Source organism: Amphiura filiformis, chromosome 2 (assembly GCF_039555335.1).
Source record: "Amphiura filiformis chromosome 2, Afil_fr2py, whole genome shotgun sequence".
Lineage (NCBI taxonomy): Eukaryota > Metazoa > Echinodermata > Ophiuroidea > Amphilepidida > Amphiuridae > Amphiura > Amphiura filiformis.
The window spans coordinates 85,683,719-85,695,042 of record NC_092629.1 but is presented as its reverse complement, the minus strand read 5'-3'; the positions used below and the strand labels follow the sequence as shown (position 1 = coordinate 85,695,042).

The following is an 11,324-nucleotide window of genomic DNA, read 5'->3' as shown; positions in this document are numbered from 1 at the left end:
TTAAAGAGTTTCCAAAACAATAGGAAACAAAAGGAAATATTAACTTTGTTTGGCTATATCTCAAAATCAATATTTGCGAGTTCCGACTGATTTTGCTTGATCGCATCACATTTAAATAAATAAAGAAAGTAATAAAGAGGCTGCACTATACATAGGTGTTTTTTTTAAATAGGCCCTTAATATAATAAATAATAAACCTGAGAATCAAACATCTTGCTTTGATAAAAAATAATAATATCACAATAGCACTGGATGATTAAAATTGTGTTATCCTTGATTAATGACAATAAAATTATTGTTTAATAAAATATTGAAAAAATCAGTTGGTCGTCGGATTTGCTGTGTCGAAGTACAGTATTTGTTATATGAATGGGTGCATCGTCCGGAAAGAACAAAAGAATTGTGAAAAACTTGATTTTTTGACGAATGGGGCTCAGATTTTGTATGTAGGGTATCTCAGAAAATGCTAGGGTATAATTGGAAGTAAATCTGAAAAAGTAGTGTGTAGGTGATTGCCCGCTAGTGCTGTAGCCGTGTCCAAAAATTCTGGATCAGCATTATTTTCCACTAATTTTCGCTATGAAATACCGCGTGAAATGAAGCAAAAGTGTTTGTTTATTATCAAACAATGGTTGACTGTAGGATTGGTGTCCCTTTTTGAATTATTGAGCTTATTGAGTTCTAAATACGTAAATCAGGCATACCTAGCATTTTGTGGGTTTAGGGGAAGAAGGCCCTATCTACAATACCTGCCAGATGTCATATTATCAAATTGTGTACACTATAGAATGCAGAAATTGTCAAAACGTGAATAGGGCAGCGATGGGAGTAAGGACCTTCTGGCTCTAGCCCTCGTAAACTTTCATTCAGGCCTCTATTCATGCAGTGATCAGGGGTCAGTGATTTGGGTATTGTCAAAATTATCAATACTATTTCAGGTGTGGTAATCTCAGTGTATTAATATTGCGATTATTGAAATTATCAGTCATTTAAACGAGTGAACAGCTTGACTGCAGTGTGTGTACTCTTGACTACTTTAAAGTTAACCAACACCTTCCAAAATGAAGAAAGCGACCGTTGTCTTGTTGGTGGTTATATTTTTAACCTGTAAGTACTCTTATGTTTAATGGTAGCAGCAAATAGTCTTAATGGTATTCATGCGAATGTTCATACGTATATTCTTGAGGGGTTTATTAGAAACTCGCAATAACTTAAATATCATCTTGTCAAAACCGATTAAATGTTACTCTTAGAGGAGTATTTCGTGATCCTAGCATCCTCTTTTTATGACATTTTTCAGTACATATCCACGAAAAAAGCATATTCCCAAAATTTCAGTTGATTCCGATATTGCGTTTGCGAGTTATGCATGATTATGTGTATTACACTGCTCCATAGACAATACGTTGTAATTTCGTTCTGGTGCACCAGAACGAAATTCAAATTTCACGATATCTTTGCTAAACGAATTAATCTGCAAGAAATATTTTGTACATAAACATTATGTAGCCAGAGGTTTCCAGTGATATAAAAATCTCAACTTTTTTTGAGATAAGTGGGGGAATGAGGCTGTGGATCACGAAATGCCCTTTTATGGTCACCACCCATGATGGTCAAAACTGACAGGTGAGTGAAATATCATTGGTTTTGACCAAATGAAATGTATAATAACTAGCGGGGTCCCTGAACTTTTCTTTAAATTTAATAACATTATTATTTATCATTTAATTCATGACAAATAATGTGCTCTATTGTTTAGGTCATATTAAGATACAAATGTGAAAAAATACTTGGAGCGGGATAAGTCGTGGTCTTAGTGCACAAGGGACACAAAATGAAATGTAAAGTTTGATCAGCTCGTAATAGGCGGGGAAATGTTAGGCTTTTGCCACTACGCCAAAAAGTAGACCCACGTTTGGAGTGCTATTAGTTGACCTGTCTGGTCTATATTCTGTGTGTTAAAGAAAGTAGACAAAGTATAGGACTTGAATTAATAATTCGTGAAGCTTCTGTGTCACAAGAGCATACTCAAAATAAAATATTTTTTGATATCAATCCGCGATGTATACAGTCTAGGTTTTAATCAACAGTCATACAATACAATAATTGATTTATTTTCGTAGCCTTAAGGGCTGGGGTATGAACGTTTGGACAGTATTTATTTTGGGACATTAGAGCACATCAGACATATCGAATTGCATTCTGAATGCGAAGAATGTCATTCTGTTATCAAATAATTTTGATTTTTGAAATTCGCAATTTAATACACATTTTATGGCAAATCATTAAAATTGATATTTTTGATATTTAACAGTACTTGAAGTAAACTTTATAAATCTGATGATTTATACTTAAAGTGTATGTAGGTAGGATGAAAAGCCGACGATCAATTGAAAATTTTGACCTTTCGTATTGAAGATATGGATTTTTTTCCAAAAACCAAAAAAAATTTTTTTGGTAAAAAAAAAAAAAAAAAATCCATATCTTCAATATAAAAGGTCAAAATTTTCAATTGATCGTCGGCTTTTCCTCCCAGCTACATACACTTTAAGAATATATCATTCGATTTATATAATTTACTTCGAGGACTGTTATATATCAAAAATTTGACAAATATCAAATTTTTATAATTTGTCATAAAATTTGTATTATATTGTGATTTTTTAAAAATGAAAATTATTTGATATCAGAAAGACATGCTTCGTATTCAGAATGCAATTCGATAGGTCTGAGGTGCTCTCATGTCCCACAAAAAATACTGTCGAAACGCAATAAACGCTCATTTTGGATCCCTTAAGTCGATTCTAACATTTTGGGGATATACTTTTTTAATGCATCTACTAACTCATACCACAAAAAGAGGATGTTATAATCACAAAATACTCCTTTAAGATTTACAAATCATTTGAACTACATGTAGCGGGTTGGAGGTAATCAATGTCGATTTGCTAATCTGGTTAAGAATGTATTTTCCTTCTCTGTCAGTTACAATTTGTAGATAAATGACTTGACCTCACCCACTCCTTGACATTAAATAAGAATGGAAGAAAAAAATCAAATTCAGAAAATCGAAACGTAATGATGATGCGATAAAGCTAAATGAGTCTGATGTCGATCAAATTCAAAATTCAGTTTCTAGTTTCATTATTTAGACCATTCTCAGAGCTTTATTTGTCTGAAAATCTCATCATAATTAGACTTCCGTTCCAGAGATATGGCCATTTGTGTGTTGCTCAGAACAATAAAATACAAAGGAATTAAACACTATTATTGGCTATATCTCAAAATCAATATTGCCGACATCTGACTCGTTTTGCTTGATCACATTATGACTCTTCATTGTTATAATAACATTTTTTCCAGGTGTTTTTGAATCTGAAGGAGCTTATCCAAGAAGAAGAAGAAGAAGTGTTGTGAAAGGTACCATTCTCAATATTTGTTTACCCGTTCATTTTCATATTTCTTTCTTTCTTGCTTGCTTTCTTGCTTGCTTTCTTTCTTTCTTTCTTTCTTTCTTTCTTTCTTTCTTTCTTTCTTTCTTGCTTTCTTTCTTGCTTTCTTGCTTTCTTTCTTTCTTTCTTTCTTTCTTTCTTTCTTTCTTGCTTTCTTTCTTTCTTTCTTGCTTTCTTTCTTGCTTTCTTTCTTTCTTTCTTTCTTTCTTTCTTTCTTGCTTTCTTGCTTTCTTTGTTTCTTTCTTTTTCTTTCTTTCTTGATTTCTTGCTTGCTTTCTTGCTTGCTTTCTTTCTTTCTTGCTTTCTTGCTTTCTTTCTTGCTTTCTTTCTTTCTTTCTTGCTTTCTTTCTTGCTTTCTTTCTTGCTTTCTTTCTTTCTTTCTTTCTTTCTTTCTTTCTTTCTTTCTTTCTTTCTTTCTTTCTTGCTTTCTTTCTTTCTTTCTTTCTTTCTTTCTTTCTTTCTTGCTTTCTTTCTTGCTTTCTTTCTTTCTTGCTTTCTTGCTTTCTTTGTTTCTTTGTTTGTTTCTTTCTTTCTTTCTTTCTTGCTTTCTTTCTTGCTTTCTTTCTTTCTTTCTTGCTTTCTTTCTTTCTTTCTTTCTTGCTTTCTTGCTTTCTTTCTTGCTTTCTTTCTTTCTTGCTTGCTTGCTTGCTTGCTTGCTTGCTTGCTTGCTTGCTTTCTTTCTTTCTTTCTTTCTTGCTTTCTTTCTTTCTTTCACTCTTTCTTGCTTTCTTGCTTGCTTTCTTACTTGCTTTCTTGCTTGCTTTCTTTCTTTTGGGATAGCCTGGTATATTATATCATTGTGATTACAGCAGAAGTTCTTAGAAGGCTCCAATTGGGCTATTCCTGTTGTAAACATACACTCCCTATGGAAGCTATGACCTTAATCTCCCACAGAGGGAGTTTATATTTCAAATGGTGTCAAAAATTTAGCATGTTCAGGTACCCTAATTTACACCTTCTGAGTGGAAGATTAAGGTCCTGTCTTCCATGGGGCGTTTATAGATCTCAACTGGAATAGCCCAATGAAAATATGGGCCAGACAGACCCACATGGTATTTCATGGAACTTATAACTTAAAAATGTGTATAAGTGTAAGTGTCATCATGTGTCTAAAATTGTTTAAACTCAAAAATATCTGAATAACTCTTTAATCAGGTATTTATTAATTCATTTGCTAATACCAAATGCAAATCGTTTTTCTGCTGACCGTTTCGCCAGAACCTTTCTCAAAGCGTTCATGGTGTTATTGATCCACCTGCTTGGAGCGGTAACCTTTACCGGATGTTTTGGTTGGTATTGAGTAGAGGATCAAATAATGTGACATAGAACATATGTGCCCTCGTCTATGTTCATTGTGTTGTCCCATGTTGCTTCTTTGATCCATCTTGTTCTGCGAGTTGATCAACGCTTTGAGCAAGCCAGAAGAATTCAATGGCGAAACTGTCCTCAGAAAAACTTTTTTCATTTGGTCTTGGGAAATGAACTCAAAAATAGCTCATTAATTACCAGCCCGGGTGATCCTTTTCAATAACCCTTTAAGGGGATATGAACGTTTGGACAGTAGTTTTTGTGGAACATGAGAGTATATCAGACGTATCGAATTGCATTTTGAATACGAAGATTATAATTTTAATTTTTGAAATTTGCGATATAATACACATTTTATGGCAAATGATTTAAAATTGATATTTTTGATATTCAACAGTCCTCGAAGTAAACTTTATAAATCTAATGATGATTATGTACCTAAAGTGCATGTAGCTGAAATGAAAAGCCGACGATCAATTGAAAATTTTGACCTTTCGTATTGAAGATATGGATCCCCCTGTCTTTTGGGGAAAATGTATATCTTCAATATGAAAGGTCATTATTTTAAATTAATCGTCGGCTTTTCATCCCAGCTATATACACTTTAAGTACATATCATTAGATCTAGAAAGTTTGCTGCAAGGACTGTTAAATATCAAAAAACAAATATCAAATTTGTCACAAAATTTGTCATAAAATTTGTGAAAAAAAATCATAATTATTTGATATCAGAAGGACATTCCTCGTATTCAGAATTCAATTTGATATGTGCTCTCATGTCCCACAAAAATACTGTCGAAACGTTCATACCACTCACATGATACCAGAGCCCTTAATGCCCGGGGGTCACTCCCATTGTGACCTGTACACCATCCGCGATAATCAACTTTTGAAAAGCACCATATTAAAACAAGGAATTAACCCTTAGCTAAAACGATACCCTAAACAGGTAACACGCGCCTGTTTTCACACCATAAACAGGGACTTTATTCCTTGCATCAAATTTCATACCCTAAATTTCATTTCCGCGTATTAACCATTGCAATTTTGCTACCCTTTTTTCTGATTTTGCATGTTTTGACACCCTAAACGCGATACACGCGTATGGTTCCTACCCACGAAAAACTACCCTTTTTACGCGTTTCTATTATCGCGGATGGTGTACAGGCCACAATGGGAGTGACCCTCTGGGCCTTAATGACATGAAATACTTGATCAAATTATAGTTTCAGAACGCGACACCGACGCTAAGATGGAAAGGATTTCCCGTGTGGCTGACACGTTTGATGAGAAGGAAATGCAGGATGACTGGGGAGTAAACGACGACTGGGGAAGATAAAAAGATACAATAATGAACTTGAAAAAGGAAACAGAGAAAGAATATTACTTTTTGAGGAATGTGATGACATCTAGGTAGCTGGAAAGTGATATACGAATATGGATGTCAAAATAAATTGATTATTCAAATATTGCTTAAAACTATTATTATTCAATTGTTTTTCTAGACTTGTGGGAAATTACATTGAAAACAATCTTTATGATTGCTTAAAATGAGATCGGGTACATCATTGATGACAAGATGTCAGTGTATCCCAGCAAACACAAAAATGTTTTTAAAACATTAAACGCGTTTTGGTTTTAGTCAAAAGTTTTTAATAACATTTAAATGTCAGGTTTTATAAAGGTCATGAAAACGTTTTAAAAATATTGTCAAATTATTTTTGGCAAACATTTTTGGAAAATATTTTGTCAACACTTAATACAATATTCATATTCATATTTTATTTCCATAAAAATATGTTAGAATGTTAATATGTTACATTATGTTTTCAAAAAAACTTTCATGAATGTAAATATTTTATATCATTTTAAACGTTTTATGTCAAACATTCTGTGTTTGCTGGGTACCTGTGGTGGCAGAGCTGCTTTCTTTTATTGCACAGTATAAATTTAAACGTAGAATGCAACACGTGCGCCAGTTTGTTCCGTTCAATACTATTATAACAGTAATCAAAGAAATTAAACTGCAATTGAGGATCATTATTACTGTATCGGCTGAGATTCAATGATTTTTGAACATAAATATTACAACAATAAAAAAGCAACGAGCAAAATACGGCCGCCAGCAAGCAATGCGCCCTACTGGAACGAACCTTGGCCTAATATTGAAGACCTAATTAACAAGACTAGTTTGCGTCTGACGTCAGGACGCGTGACGTGATTGGTTGCAGACCTGCGCAGTGCAACATTTTTGGTCCGGTTGACAGGAAGTCATACGCAAACTAGTCTTTTTAATTTGGTTTTCAATTATAAGATTGTCACATTTTGGTCAATATTGGAGGAGTCTTTTTTTATGATAAAACAAGTAATGACAATTGAGTGACTCAATATAAACCGGTCTATCCCACATTTGAATGATTTTGAGAAAACTGGACTTTTGTGGGCGAATTTTCAATGCAATACATAACAATTTCACTTCTTAAAACGTTGATTTTACACCTTTAAAAAGCTATATTCATGAGGTTTCATGTTTTCAATAATGACCTTTTGGTGACCTTTACATTTTCTACAGCGCCCTCAATTTGCACCCAAATGTTGGATAGGTCGTTTTTATATTAGGCCACTCAATTGTAATATAAACTTATCATTAACTTTTAAGTAATTTGCAAAAAATAAAAATATTATTACTCCGTTGAAGAGAACACCGATAATGCCGTAAAGATAAAACTAGATTCACGTAATTTTTATTAACGTTTTTATTGAAAATTCACAAATAAATGCATTACTCATATCCTTGGGTGAAGGGATACACAATCAATGTCTCATTTGTCAGTTTTTAACGTCGACTGAGGGCGTATCAGCCTAAAAAATAATATCTGTGAAACAGGGCTGATTTTACATTGGTAGATCTTGAAATTTCTAATAGCGTTTAAGAAACTAAATTAATGTACCGAATTGAACTATTTTACTTTATGAAACTGAGAAAAAAGACAAAACAAAAATAAAAACTGAACCCTTTTCATGATTTGCGTTGTTTTGGAAGCAGGTCTATCCAATAAAATGTGTGTGCGTGTGTGTCCAGTGTGGACCTATGTTCTCTTGCAACCCAAAACAAGAACTATAAACCATAGACAGTAAACGAACAATAGAGGTTACCCCATGGGCTATTTTAGGAGAAAAGGTCACTGCACGTTGGCGACCTTGCGGACTGGAGTTGGTGTTGGAGGCAGGGGCGCAGGTAGGCACACCCCTACCCACCCCCACCCCCACCCCCAAAATCACCACAGACCGAAAAGTTAACGAGCAAAAAACATGTTTTTTATGCTTTTTCGGTCGAAGGTTCAAAGTTTGCCCATTTGCGAGCGTAGCGAGCGAAAAAGATGGGCTTTTCTTGCTTTTTTGGTCAACAAAGTCCAACATTTTGGGGAAAGGTCCAAAAAAAGTCCCCTTTTTCAAAATCAGCCCCAAATAAAACCTGGCTACGCCCCTGGTTGGAGGGGCCTTTCTCCCTCGAGTTTTGGAGGTTTTTGAAAATCACGCAATTTAGCGACTCATTTTTGACCGTATTAGTTTGGATACTTGACACTCTTGAATTATAAAGCAAGGTTAAGCCTAATCTGCAAACAAACCTGCAAAATACTCTTGTTTACTTTTATTTTGTTACTTTTTGAACAGAGTAAAAAATCACCCACGAAATTTTCCACTTTCACTAAAAAATAAACCCTACCATTGAATTAAAAAAAATGGCCCGACAAACTGATTTTTGGGGGAATTACTGCAGTCAAACGCTTTGCTCACTTGTAGGAATTACAGAACTATTTTTATTGGCAAGTTATCAATGTTGCGAGCTCAAACGGGTGGGATCCTAAACAAGTCCTAAACAAGGTATAGCAGTCGCTGATAGGATAACCTCTATTAATTTGAAACCATTGAGGGAAAACAAGGCAATGGAAAATCCACAATGGGAAGGAGAGAGGGTGTATTGTGGCCCGCAGTCTATAAAGGCGGTGAGTGATAAATGTAGACTGTAAATGCGCATTACGCACATGAAATGCAAATACGTAGGTATACGCTGGAGAAGTGACGTAATAAATCAGATTAACTACCATAGCAATTAAAGGTGAAAACAATTTTGAATATATTGCGCTGCACTACAAGCAGCTTGCACTGGTCACCTGTGTACTATACAATACCGGTCTTGTCAAAGAGCGTGTTTATAGTGAGCCAGATTATCCGGTATTTAGCGTATAAGTACATCTTATACGGTATTGGTCGCCACTATAAACAGACCAATAGCGCTATTTGCCGCACATATTATACGGAACTGATATCCTTCGAAATCGATGGATATTGCAGTATATTCGTTCCGTATACGGCCACTATAAACAGACAAGGATTAACGATACCGTTATTCAAGGAAGTGGAGTAGGGTCATATAACTCTCCGAGCTCAAATTTGTCACTGTAATAACACATCAGCTACAAATATGGTACGGTACTGTAGCAATAATGTTAAAAAGTAGGCCGGTATCGTTTCGACGGCACACTATTTGAAACTGGCACCATATTTGTGTCTCCCACATTGCATTGCGGTGACCTCGAACACGCTGAGTTCAACCACCTCGGATTCAGAATAGCGCTATTGGTCGCCACTATAAACAGCCGAGATAACGGATATGTCACATTCCAGCCTAATCCCATATGCGTATAAAGATACCGTATAAATACCGTACACCACTATAAACACGCTCAAAGATACTAATCTTATAGGTGCGAGTGATCAGGATGATATGGTTCAATGCAGAGGTACCGCGTGAACGTACCAGTGATCGAAGGGCGAGATATTCAAATCTTGTTTTCCCCTGCTGCTATGGTGGTTATCAGATTATTACCTCCATTAGCCGCCAGCGTATTATCGTCTCACATACATAGATACTAGGATACGAACTGCCATCCTCGCGACTATCCAATGCTTCTACCATATGACCCAGATTGGAGGCAGATAGAAGCAGTGGAAGCGGAAGCATTTGAGAATTTAGATGGAGACGTGAATATTTTGTTCCGGATTTAAGCCTAAAGTTATTTTAGCCTAAATTAAAGATGAATTTTGCTATTTGATGAGCCCATGCTCGGGAAGCGAGTGTTTTTCGGGCTAAAAGTAAATATGCACACGGCAATTCGGATTTTAAGGGGGGACTTTCCTCATAGCTGCCTAGCTTTGGATAGAACGCTACTCATGTAGATAATAGTACATGTAGTTAAAGCCATGATAATGTACGATCTTTTAAAATGAGTTTTGTCATTTTTTTTTTCAAACCTGATTTTTTTGCCATATTTTGTAATGTTTACACCAATTGGATTGGTCCAAATTCATTGTGTTTTAGGACAACAGAGCATGTTGTATTTAATCCATTATCACACCACTCCACGCCATACATAAATTCTGCCAGTCACATTTCCCCAATATGAAATTTTTTTAAAGTAAAATTTTAATTTTAATTTTAATTTTATTTCATTAAAGTTTGGCGGAGGCGGGGTTCGGACTCACGGCGGCGGACTGCTTTGGACACACCATGAACCCAGCGCCTTAGACCACTCGGCCACTTGTCTTGTTGGAATTCATTTGAAACTTATTTGAAGATATAATCGCAACTTCAACATAGGCCTACCACGTGACAAGCAAAGGCAGAAAACGTACCATATTTTGGAATTTTATTTATGTGTATTATTAGCGCTCAATTGTTGTTTACTGCGTGTTTTATACAAAAAAATCCAACAATAAGCATGATAACTGGGCGTCTATATGGACAATACATTATATCGATTTTGACACGTGCTTGTGTCTCAGTACATTTCCATGGTCAGTAAAATACTATAGAGGAAAACCTACCATTTTCTTGTATACACGTTCGATGTTTTGATCAAGTATGTGAATATTCGACATTAGACCCAAAATGTTTTTTCAGGAAATAAAAGATTAGATTACCATAAAAACGGAACAGTAATCTTTGGTTGGGTCTAATGTAATATTCACATAGGATTTTCAACGTTTTTTCTATCCTAATTCTTGCTCAATTAAATTTATATATTTTTTCTTATTTAAAATTGAAATAAAATTCTCTGCCTCTTAAACGACATCAAATGTGCCACAATTGGGTATCACGAATCGTTATATATGATGTGCAGTTAATATTCATATTTTCTTTTATACAGAGGATGCTTCAGTTTTGACAGGAAAAATATTTTCTTGAAAACCCTCTCACTCGGTTATTTTAAAAAGGTAACCACGCTTCCCTAGAATGTGCAATAAATTAGCATTAAAATTTTTCTTATTCTAACAGCAAGCGTTTCTAGAATGTATTATGGCGAAATGTGGTGTAATCCATTATGACTTGAAATCCCCCATATAACACCACAGTTGATCGGCTAAGATAGTATGTGAGTATTCTTTCATTATACCTCGTTAGTTTTGCTTAAAATGACGAGAAAACTTTCCTGACAGTTGCTACTATTGTCTGTCCAATTAACTTAGACACCCAGTTTTTGTTACTTATTTGAAAAAATA

At 34.9% G+C, this 11,324-nt stretch overlaps 1 long non-coding RNA gene across 1 annotated transcript; it reads left to right on the top strand.

The window, feature by feature from the left end:
* The first annotated feature begins 856 nt into the window (after nucleotides 1-856).
* Nucleotides 857-6,817, top strand: LOC140137446 (uncharacterized). Its single transcript, XR_011856840.1, has 3 exons — nucleotides 857-1,107; nucleotides 3,364-3,420; nucleotides 5,987-6,817. It is a non-coding gene; the product is annotated as an uncharacterized lncRNA (long non-coding RNA).
* The last annotated feature ends 4,507 nt before the right edge of the window (nucleotides 6,818-11,324 follow it).